A 14670-nucleotide genomic window follows, 5' to 3' on the forward strand; every position below is an offset into this window, starting at 1 on the left:
GGTGGTGGTGGACAGTCTTCATTTAAACTGTAACAGAAGGATGAAGCCAGTAAGTCTGCTGGGACTAGGAAATGAGAGCCAAGAAAATCCATGGTAGTTATATTTTTTGCTGCAATGGAAATGCCAGGATTGAGAGAGGGTGTGACTTGGAACCACGTGACACTGCCAGACCTCCCAAAGAAAGACTGCACCTACACGTGAAGGTGTAGCCTCAATTACAGTGATGACCCCAGAGTTTTGGGGATACCTGGACCATGGGTTCACTACCAAGGACAGCAGCTAGTGGCATGGAGCTGGCCTGAGACTAACAGACAAGGTGTGTGTCCTGGAGGTGGCAGAGGCTGAGCAGTGAAGCTGTCTAAGGTGCTTTTGAGCCTAGAAGATGGTGAGTGAGCCCCAGATGGCAGACACTGGGTGATTTATATTTCTGGATCCAGATTTTGCTTTGACTTGATTGTGACTGTACTCTGACACTTCCCTCTTGGAATGAGAAGTATATAACTTATTGTTGATCTTTTAGGAGCCCTCAGTTGAAACACTACCATGGGCTTTTAAAGAGATATTGGATATTTTTAGACAATGAACTTTTAAAATGTTTGACTTTTTAAAAAGACTATGGGTCTTTTAAAAAGTTATATTATGCATAGATTTTAATATTAATGTGAGATCTTGGGAGATAAACAAGAAAGAAAAGGCTGTAATTTAATAGTGATATATTTGTATATTTAATTGACAATGGATCAATTGTGCCAATATTTATTTATTTAGTCAACCTGACATGAGCTAAGATCTTTTGGGAAGAAGGAACCTCAATCGAGATAATACCTGCATAAGGTTGACCTATAGGCAAATCTGTGGGAGCATTTTCTTGATTAATGACTTATGTGGGAGGGTCCAGGCCACTGTAAGTAGTCCTACCCTTGGACAAGTGTCCCAGGGAAGAATATGAAAGTAAGCCGAGCCAACCATCAGGAACAAGCCAGTAAGCAGTAAGCAGCAGTCCTCCATGGCCTCTGCTTCAGTTCCTGCCTCCAGGTTCCTACCTTGAGTTTCTGCCCTGACGTCCCTTTATCATGGACTATAAGGTATAAATAAAATTAACCCCCTCCTCCACAAGCTGCTATTGCTCATGCTTTTATTACTGCAATAGAAGAGAAAATTGGGGTAAGGCGGATCTCTGTAATTCTGAGAAAAGTTTCCCTCCTTCAAGTCATACTGAGTTGCTGGTCATAGATTACTAGGTATATAGGCAGAAACGACATTCATCTTGGAATCTTTAAGCATTTAAAACATATGTGAGGGGCTGGGGGAGATTACAGCGCAAGCTTAATGATCTAAGTTCAAACCTCAGAACTCTGACATGAAGGTGGAAGGAGAAAACTGACTCCATAGAATTGTTCTGTGGACTTTACATGTGTCCACATACAAACTGTGGTGGTTTGAATAAGTAAGGTCCTCATAGACTCATGCTTAGCCCAAGAGGAGTGGCCTTTTAGGAGGTGTGGCCTTGCTGCAGTAGGTGTAGCCTTATTGGAGGAAGAATGCCACTGTGAGGGTGGGCTTTGAGGTCTCCTATGCTTAAGGTTTGCCCAGTGTGGAACACAGTCTCCTTCTGCTGCCTGCATATCAAGATGTAGAACTCTCAGCTCCTTTTCCACCACCATCTCTGCCATTGCTTCCCACCGTGATGATAATGGACTGAACCTCTGAAACTGTAAGCCAGCCCCAATTAAATGTTTTCCTTTATAAGAGTTGCCTTGGTCATGGTGTCTCTTCACAGCAATATAAACCCTAAGTAGATACCTACTCATCATATACACACTCACAATGATAGATAGATAGATAGATAGATAGATAGATAGATAGATAGATAGATAGATAGATAGATAGTAGGTAGACAGATAGATTGATAGAACATTTCTAGAACATCCTAGAACATTTCTGAGCTTTAACCATCTCCTTGTAAGCCCTTACCATCATGGGTTTCTGTGTCCCCATTATTCTAAACACAGACAGACAGACACACAGAAGCCTAGAACTCAGCAAACAGACACACATACACACAAAAAATAGATTCATATACACACATAAGTAAATAATGAAAAAATATTCTCTACTGTTGAAAATATATTTGGCTGAATCAAGGGACAATAAACCATTCTACCATTCTGCCAATGTCACACCCACAGTCCCCTCTGCCCTAATATTTTCTGCTCTAGTATATAACCAGGAACGTCTCCTTTTACCTGGAATCTATGGAAATTTCCTGGGAATTAGGTGTCAGTCTTTGCCTCTGGTTCTTGGTCCTGTGTTTGAATTCAGGGTCTCTGGTTCACTTTCTAGTCCTCAGTCCTTGGCAATTCATCTGGGTAGACCCAATGTCACCAAAAGCAAATGTGCTTTTGCTCACAAGAATAGCTCATAATGAATCTTAAAAAGATATCATCCATGTTTTCTGCTTTTCTTTGCCCCCCCCCCCCGTTTTGTTTTAGCTAGGGTCCAGGAGGATCTTGAACTTGCTATGCCTCTAAGACTGGCCTTGAACTCCTGTCCCTCCTGCCTCTGCATTCCAGGGACTGAGATTACAGGCACACATTACCACTCCAAGTTGCTCCCTCTTTTAAACCACAGAAGAGAAGTAATCTGTAGGTTTACATCTACCAGAGCTAGAATCAATGTCTGGGCTTCCAGATTTAAGCCAGACTTCTTTTTATTGAAATATCCACCTATTCCTCAAGAGGGTTTCTTCAAATGCTAATTGTCACCCCAGGGAGCTGACAGTGAGCTTCGCAGAATAGATATGTGGTCAGCGGAATGCGGGGCAGTTTTCCAGAACCGGAAATAGATCGAAAGAGAAGTATATCTTTACACACAAATTGAACTTATTGAGGGAAGTATAATTTATAGCTACAATACAGATCCAAGGTGATCTAATACAAACAAATCACAAAGAATTAACTCTTCTGCTCTTATTCCTGAAAATATGCATAATTGCTTCCTCTTTATTGATCATGCAAAAGATTTTCTTTTTATTGTTTCTGACAGCTCCAGTATTGTCATGACAAAATGTGAAACTTATTATGGTTGACACTCCTCAACTCATTAATTTGTGTTTAATCTATTAACTTTTTTTTTTTTTTTTTACATTTTTAAAATGTACTGTGTGTATGCCTGTGAGCATGAGTGTACCGGTATGCCTGTGTGGAGGTCAGAGGACAACCTGTAAGAGCTGGTTCTTTTCCTCCACCATACGGGTGACAGGGATTAAACTCAGCTCTTGGGGTTGGGTAGCCATCTTGTACTTGATGGTACCCACTGAGCCATCTTACCAGGCCATTAAAAAACAAAAACGAAACCAAAACCAAAACCAAAATCAAAATGAACAAACAAGCAAACAAAAATAACACTCGTGTCCCTTATTTCTGTTCTTGGATACCTGGGCTAACCCAAACCACCCTGTGGTGAACCCCTAGGTGTGTCCTACAAGATACTGAGTCTTTCCAAGATCAGAGAACGCGCCATCCTGATTGAGATGTCCTTGTTACTTTTAGGATAAATCACTATGTTGTTTCAGATATTTTTAAAACCAAAACATTCCTGAAGATCTGTGGAGGCAGAGATGATGTTTTTAAATCCTGACTGTATTCTCATCCCAGGGATGGGGAGTCCTTAGTCACTCAGCAGGAGGGTCCTAAATGGGTTTCTCCTCTATGCAGAGTAGGGAGTGAGCCCTTTGTAAGTGTCCTTGGAGGAGAAATGGGCAGGGAAACCAGAAACTGTTTCAGGTGACCCTGAGTGTGTCTAGGCCACCACATCTTTCTGAGCGGGATTCAAGTACCATATCTTAGCATCCCACATGATGCTGTGTTCATTGAACAGCTGAAGGGACATTTAGAAGCCACGCTTGATGTAAAAGGCCTCCTACATTTGAAGTGGGTGTGAGCACATCACTTCTTGGAACTATACCTCCCTTCTTCCTAGGTGAATGTTTCTACCTCTCACTTCAGCAATCACTTTTTTTTGGTGGTGGTGGGGGGGGGAGGGGCTGGGAGCTTAGAGAGTACTGGCCAAGGTATTGCTGTGCCTGTTAGCAACTCCACGTAAATAATCAAGGTGACAACCTAACCCTGTGTAGTGGTTTGAGTAAGAAACGTCCTCCGAAGCCTCAAGCATTTGGATACCTGGTCCCCAAGTGGAGGTGCTGATAGAGGAAGTTTAGGAAGTTTGGCCTGGCTGGAGGAACTGTATCACTGGGGGCTGGTCCTGGAAGTACAAAACCTTTCCTACTTGTAGTTTGCTCTCTCTGGCTGCTCCTGTCACCATGCCTGCCTCCTGATACCATGTTGTCCCTGCCAGGATGTACTCTTACCCTTCCGGAGCTATAACACCATATAAATGTTTTCTTCCCTAAGTTGACTTGGTTGTGATGTTTTGCCATAGCAACAGAAAAGTACTGAATGCATCCAGAAGTGCAAAATCCAGACTCTTCGAGTGCTAACACGATGCTACAAGATGCTACAAGTAGTACTTTCCATTCCTAACCTCCAGTGCCGAGTTACAGGTAAAACAAATGCATTAAAAAATGTTGTGTAAATGATCTTTCTGACATGCCTATAAGGCACACATGAAACAAATGAACTTTATGTCGAGTCACAGGTCCTATCCCTGAGCTATCTAGCTATGTACATGCAAGTATTCCAGACTCTGAAACAGGAAATATTTCTGGTCTCAAGTACTCCAAATAAGGGATAGTCCTGAATAAGTAAGTAGAAGGGGGAGGGGGGGCAGAATTAGATTTTTCTCTCTTCCCCCAGGCAGTTCAGTGTTGTGAAAGGTGTCATACAACTTGGAATGTGGAGGAAGAATAAATTCAAAGTTAGATTTGCCCTTTTGTCCGTCCCTGAATGACCTTGAACCCAGCTTTGTCATGTGGAAATGAGGAAATAATAATGAGGCATACAACACAGGACTGTTTTAAGGACTGATGAACATTGCAAAGTGTCTGTCTTGGTCAATATCACCTATTTCTATAGCTAATTTTCGTGGGCAGAGATCTCACCTAGTCCAACCTATTTAGAAGTTTACCGGAACCTGAAAGATTCATCTTGTTTCAGTGCCACGTAACTGTTGATAATGGTTCCTTAGGTTTGCTCTTCTACAGGCTCAGCTCAGCGCGTTTCTTTGTCGTGTTCTGTTTTATGTTTTCCTAACGGTGGCTTTTGACAGACACTCTTACTGCATAGCTAGGACTGGCGTCAAGCTTGAGACCCTTCTGCTTCGGCCTCCAAAGTGCTGAGATTACAGAGGTGCTCCACCACGCTGGGCTCTGTGTCTTGTTTAGAAGAAAACATACCATTTACAAGTTTTGAAAACTAAACAGAAAAAAAAAAAAAGATGTCTATTTTCTACAGCGCCCCCGGCAGAACATCATTTCATTCGGTGCTTATGACTTCTGGAGAGGAGGCTCTGCTGCTCAACAGCAGACTGTGTGATGTGCTAATCAATAATCACTGGATAACGGATGGCTGCCACCGTTAGAAGTGATGGTTAAATAGATGTTAACGGGTTTTTTTGTTTTTTTTTTTTTTGTATACTGCGTTGTTTTTCTTCGAATGGGAACAGTTGCAGACAGCAGGCTCTCAATAGCTCACCCCTTCATTTTTATTTTTAAGTGCTTTCCGGTTTCAAAGTTAGGAGATTAAACAAATAAAAGCCAGCATGGTAAGAGCTGAGTCTCTCTCACTTGTTTGGTGGACATTGACCTGGACAAAGCACCCACAGAGAGCCTTCCAGAGGTCATCAAGAAAGGCAGGTTCCGTGTATCCACCAGATAAGGAATTGCTTCCTGTTTGGAGTAAAATCTCTTCTGCTTGCCCTTCTAAACTCAGCTTCACACCAGTTACTCCGCCCAAAGTTTACTTCCAATTCCAGCCTTAACAGACAGGTGCCAAAGCTGTAAAGTTTATTGCAGTCAACCCATCTCTGTTCCAGAAGCAACCGGTCACAGCCATTTCCAACACAAAGCTGGCAGGTCTTTTCTTTATAGTCTGTTTCCAGATACTCAGTGACCCATAAAGTTAACTTGTAACCAAGCCATTGCCACGGGCAGAGCTGTTGCTCTTAGGTCTGGTCCTAAAGTCACTTTTCCCTAGAACTTTCATGTCCAGAGACAAGGAATAGCCCCCTGTGTGTGTGTGTGCGTTTGTCTGTCTGTCTGTCTTTTTGGCCTAACCCTAGGTCCCTAACCCAGGTTTAAGAAACCCTATTTCTTTTCAGCATTCTCCTAACTCTGGAGTATTAGATTTTTTAATTTGCCCTCATGAATGTGCACAGCAAAGCCCATGGACACGCTGAAAGTCCTCCAGAACTGGAGGCGGGAGGCCCTGCTTGCTGAGCTGAGGTCAGAGACAGCTGCAAACTCAGCCCGCCTGTGCAGACACAACAGTGGGTCAGCTACTGTGTACAGCCCAATGCTCTGGGGTGTCCCTTGCTTACTCCCCCTTTATTCCAAACAGGCTGTGTACACACATCAGAGGCGTGATCAAGGGACCCAGCCTGGAGGCAGGGCGGAGAACGAACCTCATTAGGGTCTTGAGCAGTAGTTCTCAACCTTCCTAATGCTGCGGCCCTTTAATATAGTTCCTCATGCTGTGGTGACCTCCAACCATAAGGTTATTTCATTGCTACTTTATAACTGTGATCTTGCTACTGTTGTGCATCATTACATAAATATCTGTGTTTTCTGATGACCTGTGAAAGGATTGGTTCACCCCCCAAAGGAGTCAAGACTCATAGGTTCAGAACCACGGGTCTTGAACCTAGGAGAGATCCTGTGCATGTCCAGGATTGCTAAGCTACCCGACCTCCTTATTTTCTCTATATGAGTAAGTTAATGAGGTCTCTTAACTTGATCAAAGTTACAAGACCAGTTCAGGGCATCTGGAGTGTGGGGCTTTCCTCACGACAGCAAGTTTTGTTCCTCCCAAGATCTAACTTTATTCTCTGGCACAGCAATCGGCTTTGGCTCTCATAACGCTGGCAAGATTGTCTCCTGTAACCTAGTAATACAGGAAGAAAGGCACCAGGGGTTTAATGCTCATCACAAAGACATCCAGAGCTAGAAAATCTTGGCTTCTAGCGTTTTAGAGCTGGGAGCTCCCTTTGAAGCAGTCCTTTAGCACAGGGAATTTCAAATTGTGTTTGCAGTAACTTTGGGGTTCCACACAGGTTCCCTGGGACCTTTTAACCGGTAAAAGTGAGCATTGGAGAACTCAGGGCCCATTACAGCCAACCTGTGGCTTCATCTGCTGGGCTTTTACACTGCCTTTTTCTTTTAAGGGAATCAGCTACAGAAAAAAAAAAAACCCAAAAAGTTCATATCCCTCAATTTGTAAATGAGAAAGCTGGGACCTTGAGTCCCAACCCTGTGCAGTTGCCAAGTAAGAAACTCCATCCTATCCTGGAGCTGAAGAAAACCAAGTTCAGACTGTCAGAATGTGCTGAGTGTTAGGGATTTTTGTCAAATGCAAGAGCCAAGGCTGGAGCCAGGCGCGGCTCTGTCTCCTTTGTGATTCCCTGGCCCATAAGTCTCACTGTGTTTATAACTGTTAAACACAGGGACAGTTGTTCCGTGATCAAAAGAACCCCAAGAAGAACTGAAGACTGGGGTCCGGAGCTGGAGGAAGCAGATGCAGACTCATCAACCAGTGGAGGGGAGAAGGTTTGGCGCCTGGCTGTGGCGGCAGGGTGATCTCTGCTCACTTATTTCAGGAATCTACCTCACTTGCCAGTTCTCTCTCCATGCAATGGTATTCTCTAGTACCTATGTGGCTCTGTGGGATCTGCTACTTAGAACTAAATACATATTCATGGACTCAAAATGTAAACATATATACCAGCCAGGAACTTGCAGAAATATAATTATTAGCCAGGACTTAGTGGGTCTACGAGGCCTGTTGTATAAAGTAATGGTTAAACTCAGGTGTTAATATATACATAAAAGAAGAAAACACATGGTCAGATAAGCATGTCTGACCCCATTTGGTTATGCTGAAGGCACCAGGAGTCCTCATTGGAGTGCAAGGCCTAGGAGAGTCCTCAAGGTTAGCTACCTCTGCCCCTTTCCCTTGTCGTGTGTGTGTGTGTGTGTGCGTGTGTGTGTGTGTGTGTGTTATGGCCACTTCCAGTTACCTAAGTTCCCTCTCCCATGGTCACAAGCTTGAGATGTCGTATTTTTTACTTTAAATCTGGTGTTCTGAGGACTCTCTCTGGCTCAGGTGAAGTTGGGACAGAGTGAGATCTGTGGATGAAAGGCATGGCTACTCTCAAGGAAGCTGTCTTGGAAGATTCCCCCAAACTTCTTCCTGTTCTTAGCGGACAGGTCATTTCCACCACCTTTGGGGTCAATCTGACCCCGAATGACCTTCAAGAGAAAAAAAAACGATAAAAGACAAGAGGCTAGAAAGTTACCCCTTCAGTTGAGTAGTTAGCAGTGGGTGCAGGCTGTCAAAGAATAACTTGGAGGGGGATGTTAAGGATGGCTAGATTCTGGAGGCGGAGCCATTTTTGCCTCTGTAACAGCATCCTACAATGGTGAAACAGCTTATAGTCCTTCAAAGTGCCCCGAAATACAGGGTGGGTTAGATGCCACCTGGGGGCAATCCTGGATTTGTTACAGAGGGGCAGTGTGCAAGGGGAACCACAACCAGACGGGAGAGAGGGAGAGAGGCCATTCACAAGAAACAATGTGCTCGGCCCCAAAAACCCTTGGAGACTGGACTTGTCAGAGCCCATTCTGATTCCCCCACCTAACATTTTGTAGTGTGGTCAGCTCAGTGTTCAAGGGTGGGCTGGTTTATGTCAACATGGTGGGATTACCACAAAAGTCATTCTTTGTACTTTTGAATGCGGCTTTTCCAATGGGGAAAATTAAAACCAACTAAATTGACTTTTTTTCCCCCTCTGTGACCCAATTCCTGGCTTTCTCTGCTTTGTCCTCCGCTGACCAATCCTTTAGGCTCCTTAAGATCTTGATACCATTTGTAGCAAGAAGTTCTAGGGCACTGAGCCACTGACAACCAGGAGCATCCTTACTCTGTTTAATCCTGTACGAGCATCTAGGTGACAGACTAAGGCTTTTAGCAAAAGCAACAAGTGGTTGAAGCAGGGGGACAAGGGCATGTCCCTTCTGCCATCTCTTCATTCACTCGCTGTCCCCCATAGAGGTCTCTGCTAAAGATCTGGTTCGCCAGCTCTACAGCGAGGTCGGAACTCCAACCACAACGACCCGCCACTCCCCCAGGCAGCCTGCTCTGCAGAGGCAGAGCCTTCCACGCCTTCCCGGAGTCTCCGAGCGCACGCGCCACCTGACTAGCGCGGTCATTGGCTGCTGCCTGTTGCTAACCCACGTGACCGGCGCCAGCGCGCTCCGCCCCTGCCCCTGCTAGCCTAGTGCTTTCCTGCGGACGTGCGCTGCTGCCCAGCCTCAGGCTCCAGTCCTGCGCTGGCTGCTGCTGGCTGTCGTCAGCGATGCCGCCGCCGGCCACAAGGTGGCAGTGCCGTGCTGCGTGGCTACACGCCCCTGGAAGCACCGGACCAGCCTTGGTCTGGCAAAAGTTTTCCAGTCTTTCCAGCAGATGCGCCCAGGCCGTGAGCCCTCCCGGGCGGCCTGGAGGCAAGGGATCGGGTGGGGGTGGGGTAGCCGCCGATGTCCTGGGTGGCTTTGGGGGCGATTTGCAAAGGCATGCATTTGTTGTTAAGAGCTCGGAGAAACAGTTTGGGGGAGCCTGTCACAGATGCAAAGTCTGTTGATATTTCCAGGAGTGTTTGGTTTGGTTTGGGCTTTAGGGACCTACAGCAAGCATCGATTCTCGTGGAGGCGAACAACACTGACAGCTACTCTTTGTCTCTCGTCGGGATTCTGAACAGAGCCCGACGTCGCTTCCATTTCAGAGATATATGCCGCTGACACTACCTTGAGAGAGCTCCTGCCTCCATGGTTCCTGACCTGCCTAGAAGGGGAGGGCGCAGGAGACTCTTGTTCTACAGCTGTCCTCGGGATGCCCTCAATTCCCAGGCGCAGGGATAAGCTTGTCTGACCCCATTTGACCCCGCCGCAGGCGCCAGGCGTCCTCATTTATTGCGAGGCCTAAGAGTCCTCAAGGCTTACTGCCTGCCTACCCCCCTCCCCCACCACCCGCCGCTCTTCGTTTTTTGGTGTTTTGTTTTGTTTTGTTTTGTTTTTCCTCTCCTTGTCCTGTGCGGGAATCATATGCCTCCTTCCTGTTGTCTAAGCTCCCCTCTTCCGTAGGCACAAACCTGCCCCCTCTGCGTTTTTTACCTTAAAACAGGTGTTCTGAGGATTGTCTCTAGTTCTGGCGACGTCTTGAAAGAACTGAGTCTGAGCGAGGCAGACAGACGGCAGCATTAGTGGTGATGGAGCTGCACTGCTAAATGTGGAGATGGGAGGGGAAACACACCTGGGCTTCCACAGGGCAGGAGAAGATCTGTCACTTGGGCAGAGCCTTTGAGTCGCACTCAGGTGATCTCCAGGTATCTTTTGTCTGTTTTAACCTGACATTCATTTGCATCTAACAGGACTCCCGAAAGAAGCCTGGTGTAACTGAGTCTGGAATTTTTGCTGGGCTTGCTAGGTCTACACTCTCCCACCTGTGCTCCGAGGAGAGGTGTAGACTATCTCTTGGATTTTGCTTGGAGGATGTCCTTTCCGGACTCAGGACCTAGGAGAGACCAGCAGGAAACAGAACAGAGTCTACATAGGTGAATATCAAAGAATCACCTGGAGAGATTTACAGGTGTGTCCTGGATTTGGGGGAACCATGGAAACACAGAGTCAGCTACCTGTTGTGGTGAAAGTGAAGTCAGGAGTGGGGAAGGGTGGGGAGGGAGAGGGGTGAGGAGGGAGAGGGGTGGAAGGGCTGCTAAACAGTCTCTGTTTCCAAGAGTTAGCAAAACACAGATGTACTAACCTCCCTTGGGTTACTAGATGTACTAACACTCCCTTCATCAGAGTGAGTGGCCTCCTAGTAGAATAGGTTGGCTATGCCACGGAACCATTTTTAGGAGATGTCCAGCAATGGGGAGAGAATTGAAAACCCCACAAGATTATTCCCCCAGGAGTGAGCCAGCATGGATGCATTGCCATATTCCAGGTATATCACCACTCAGGCACAGTTGAACCTACTAGACCTACTGTGGTCTGAATGTTGTTTCCCATTCCCTAATGTATGTTGAAACCCAATATATAATGTGATCATATTAGGAGGTGCGGTCTCTGGAGATGTGATTCAGTTATGACTCAGATACGCCCTTATAAAGGAGGTGATTGAAAAGGGTTGTCTTGGCCCCTTCAGTCATGTGAGGAACACCCACACGTCACCACCTATTCAGCAAGGAGTGGGCCCTCACCAGGCACCAAATCTGCTAGCACCTTGGTCTTCAAATTCTCACCCTCCAGAACAGCGAGTGAGCAATACATTCTCTGCTCTTCAAGTTTCCCCGATTAAGGTGTTTTATTACAGACAACAGACTGGGACAAAAGGCCTGAGTCACAGACCAGTGATTGGCAAAACAGAGAAGCTGAAGCAACTGTACAGCAAGCAGGAGCTCACACACGGGAGCCTACCTCTGGGAATGCCGAGAAGTCAATGCAATGGTCACATCTCAGGTTGTCTGGACACACAGACGGTTCACAAATCCCGGGATGGACCAGGAAGGCCATTCAGTGAGATTGTGTTGAACTGGGGAGTGGTGACAGTAAACATTGACATTATGGTCCTACATACATATCATACGTTCCATTAGTGTCCTACATAAGTTATAACCTGCTTACTCCTCCCAGTGCCCTTGAGAGATCAGCCTGCTAATTCCCACTCCAGAGTCAGGGAAGCTAAGTGCTGGGGACTCAGGAAACTTGACTGCGTTTATAGCCAGTGAGTGGCAAAGCTGATGTTTGAATCCGTGTTTCGTGTTTCAGAGTCTTGGGAAGCTACGGTTTTTGTCCATGGTGAGTCCTTGTTCTATTCTTGACCAAACCTGGCCCAACTTTCAGGCCCTACTCCATCACGCAGTTTCCTGTCTACAGTGTCCCCTGCTTCACTGTGTTTCAGGGGCTGAGTTGCTACACCACCCTAGATGGTGGGCTGAGGGGCCTCTTCTGATGAACTCCCTTCAGAATGCATTCCCTTCACATCTGTTACCTCTTGCGGTGTGGGTCGCTGCTCTGTGGAAGTTGGACAGAACCCTTGGAACCTCCCGTGTGATTCTGAAGTCTAGTGCAAACTCCAGTCAGTAAACTAAGAGAAACCATTTTTAGTCAAAGGAAGCAAGGAACACTCCAACCAGCCCAGACTGACTTTCTTCTGTGGTTAAAAATCTGGATCTCCATGTAATTGCAACTGGGAAGATCCTGCTGGAAGATGTGCCAAGGTAGCCCCACATGTTCCAAAGGGATCGAAACTCATTTGGAAGGGTATGTTCTGAGAGAGAGAGAGAGAGAGAGAGAGAGAGAGAGAGAGAGAGAGAAGAAGAAGAAGAAGAAGAAGAAGAAGAAGAAGAAGAAGAAGAAGAAGAAGAAGAAGAAGAAGAAGAAGGAAGAACAACAAGAACAACAAGGAAGAAGAAGGAGAAGAAGGAGAAGGAGGAGAAGAAGGAGGAGGAGGAGGAGGAGGAAGAAGGAGAAGAGAGAGAATTTCTTCTACTACTTCTTTATATTTATGTATTTATTCTCTTTTGCACTTAGTGTGTAACTTGGTGCCTTACATAAACCATGGAATAATTAGGCTTTCTTCAGGATGTAAGGAAATTCCCTACATCAGAGGACCTTACTATCCAAGCTAAGGTAAGAATGAAGTCCCAGCCGCAAGGGTGATGGAAGGGAGACGATGAAGATAACATATGGTGGGAACATCTCCAGGGATGATGGGAGATACGGCTACAAATGCTGCATCCTAGGAGGATGAATTCTTTTCCTGTCTGCCAGTGATCTCAGTTTTGTCAATCATTTCCATGTACCCTCCCACTTCCTACAACTGCACTTAAGCCTTAGAAGAAATAGGACAGGCAGTCTGGACAACGAGTGACACCAGGGAGTCCCTAGGTGTGTATTTCCTTGTATGTCTCTGTAAGTGTGGTCCCCAGCATCCTAATGGTTTGATTTTGGCAGTAACTGGCTTTCTTAGGCACACCACCACTGTCGTTGTGGCATGCTCACTAAACATGGACTCCCTGTTCTTTGCTAATCAAATCTACCTGTATACTCAGAAATGCCACGAGTAGTCTAAGGCAGGCATTGGCTATGCCTACCTGTCACCTCTTTGGGAAAAATAAAGTTTTATTAGAACACAGGCATGTGTATGTTTTCCTATTGTCTATGGCTATGTTCATGCTGTGAGAGCAGAATTGAGACTACATGGATACAAAAAGTAAACTATTAATTAATTGGTCTTTTACGGAAAACATTTTTAGATCTTTGATCCAGAGCATCCATAGACATTTTATTTCCCTATACCAAGTCAGTGTTAGACACGTAAATACTTTGACCATGGAAATAAAAGGTAAATTTGCTGGAAATATCTGAGAAAAAAATCTTTTTTCTTAATAAGAAAGGGGAATGTGAGAAGAGAGCTTACTTTACATCCTGTCATGTGAGGACTTGATGTCTGGAGCTGTGGCAGCCATATTATGATCATGAGGGGGAAAAAAAAACCCACACAAACCTGATTCTCCAATAATATCATGTAACGAGGCAAAGAAACCCGAGTGAGTGTGAATTGTATGTCACGGGCATGGCCACATCAAGGACTAGTGTCTCACACTCATGGGAATGGCAAAGGCTTCACCTAACTTCTGGGGTGCCATCCTCAGAGGTATGGCAGAGCCGGCCCCCTGATCTGAGTGTGCATGTTGACAGTGTGTCCAAGTGCAAATGTTTACAAATGATGGCCATTTCGTCCTCCCAGATGTTTGTAGCTGGAGCCTACTCACCTACAGAGACCTCCTACAGAGGGGCTCTGCCCTGGCCTTTTGGGATTCAGAGCTGAGGCGGGACACAGAGTTCGACAAAGCCAGAAGACTGATAATCTCAGACCTAACTGTACTGGGAGCTGGGAGCTGGGAGCTGTTGGCTTCAGGAAACTTAACCCTCTCTTGTTTATTCTATGGCCGAAAACTGCTGACTTCTTTTCGCTTTAACTCTGTGCTCTGGAGAAACTTAACTCTTTGTGCTTAAATAAGCACTGGGGGTCACTTAACTCTTTGTTACTATTCTGTGCTTTAATAAACGCTGAGCATTCTTCAACTCTCTTACTATTTGTGATTAAATAAGCACTAATTTCTTGCTATTTAACATATGCTGTTTAGCAGCAGGGAATTAAGTAAAAGGATTTACTGCTAGGGCTCCTTTCTCTGTTGAGTCAGCCAGAAGTCCCTGCTGGCCAGGTGAGAGGCTCAGAGCTTGTTAATTCTTTGTGAATCAGAGAAAAAAGAAAGGAAAAAAAAAGTCACTCATACAGAAAACACACACACCAGGTAAAGTAGAAAATGGCTGTACTACCTTTCTTGCTATCTACCTTTTTATAGCTTTAGACAAGAAGTTCTCTATGTGTGAAAGAATTATGTCATAGATTAAAATTTTACATAAAAGAGGAGTTA

General features: G+C 45.4%; 1 long non-coding RNA gene across 17 annotated transcripts; it reads left to right on the forward strand.

The window, feature by feature from the left end:
• Positions 1–7988: 7988 nt before the first annotated feature.
• Positions 7989–13364, forward strand: Gm33195. Of its 17 annotated transcripts, none has more exons than XR_873323.2 (3): positions 7989–8102; positions 10597–10814; positions 11083–13364. It is a non-coding gene; the product is annotated as a predicted gene, 33195 (long non-coding RNA). The 17 variants fall into 17 exon arrangements; XR_382276.4 differs by lacking the exon at positions 7989–8102 and having other exon boundaries at positions 9193–10814; positions 11083–11171; positions 11282–13364; XR_873319.3 differs by lacking the exon at positions 7989–8102 and having other exon boundaries at positions 9193–10814; positions 11083–11171; positions 11373–13364.
• Positions 13365–14670: the final 1306 nt, after the last annotated feature.

The sequence above is a fragment of the Mus musculus genome, chromosome 13 (assembly GCF_000001635.26).
Source record: "Mus musculus strain C57BL/6J chromosome 13, GRCm38.p6 C57BL/6J".
Lineage (NCBI taxonomy): Eukaryota > Metazoa > Chordata > Mammalia > Rodentia > Muridae > Mus > Mus musculus.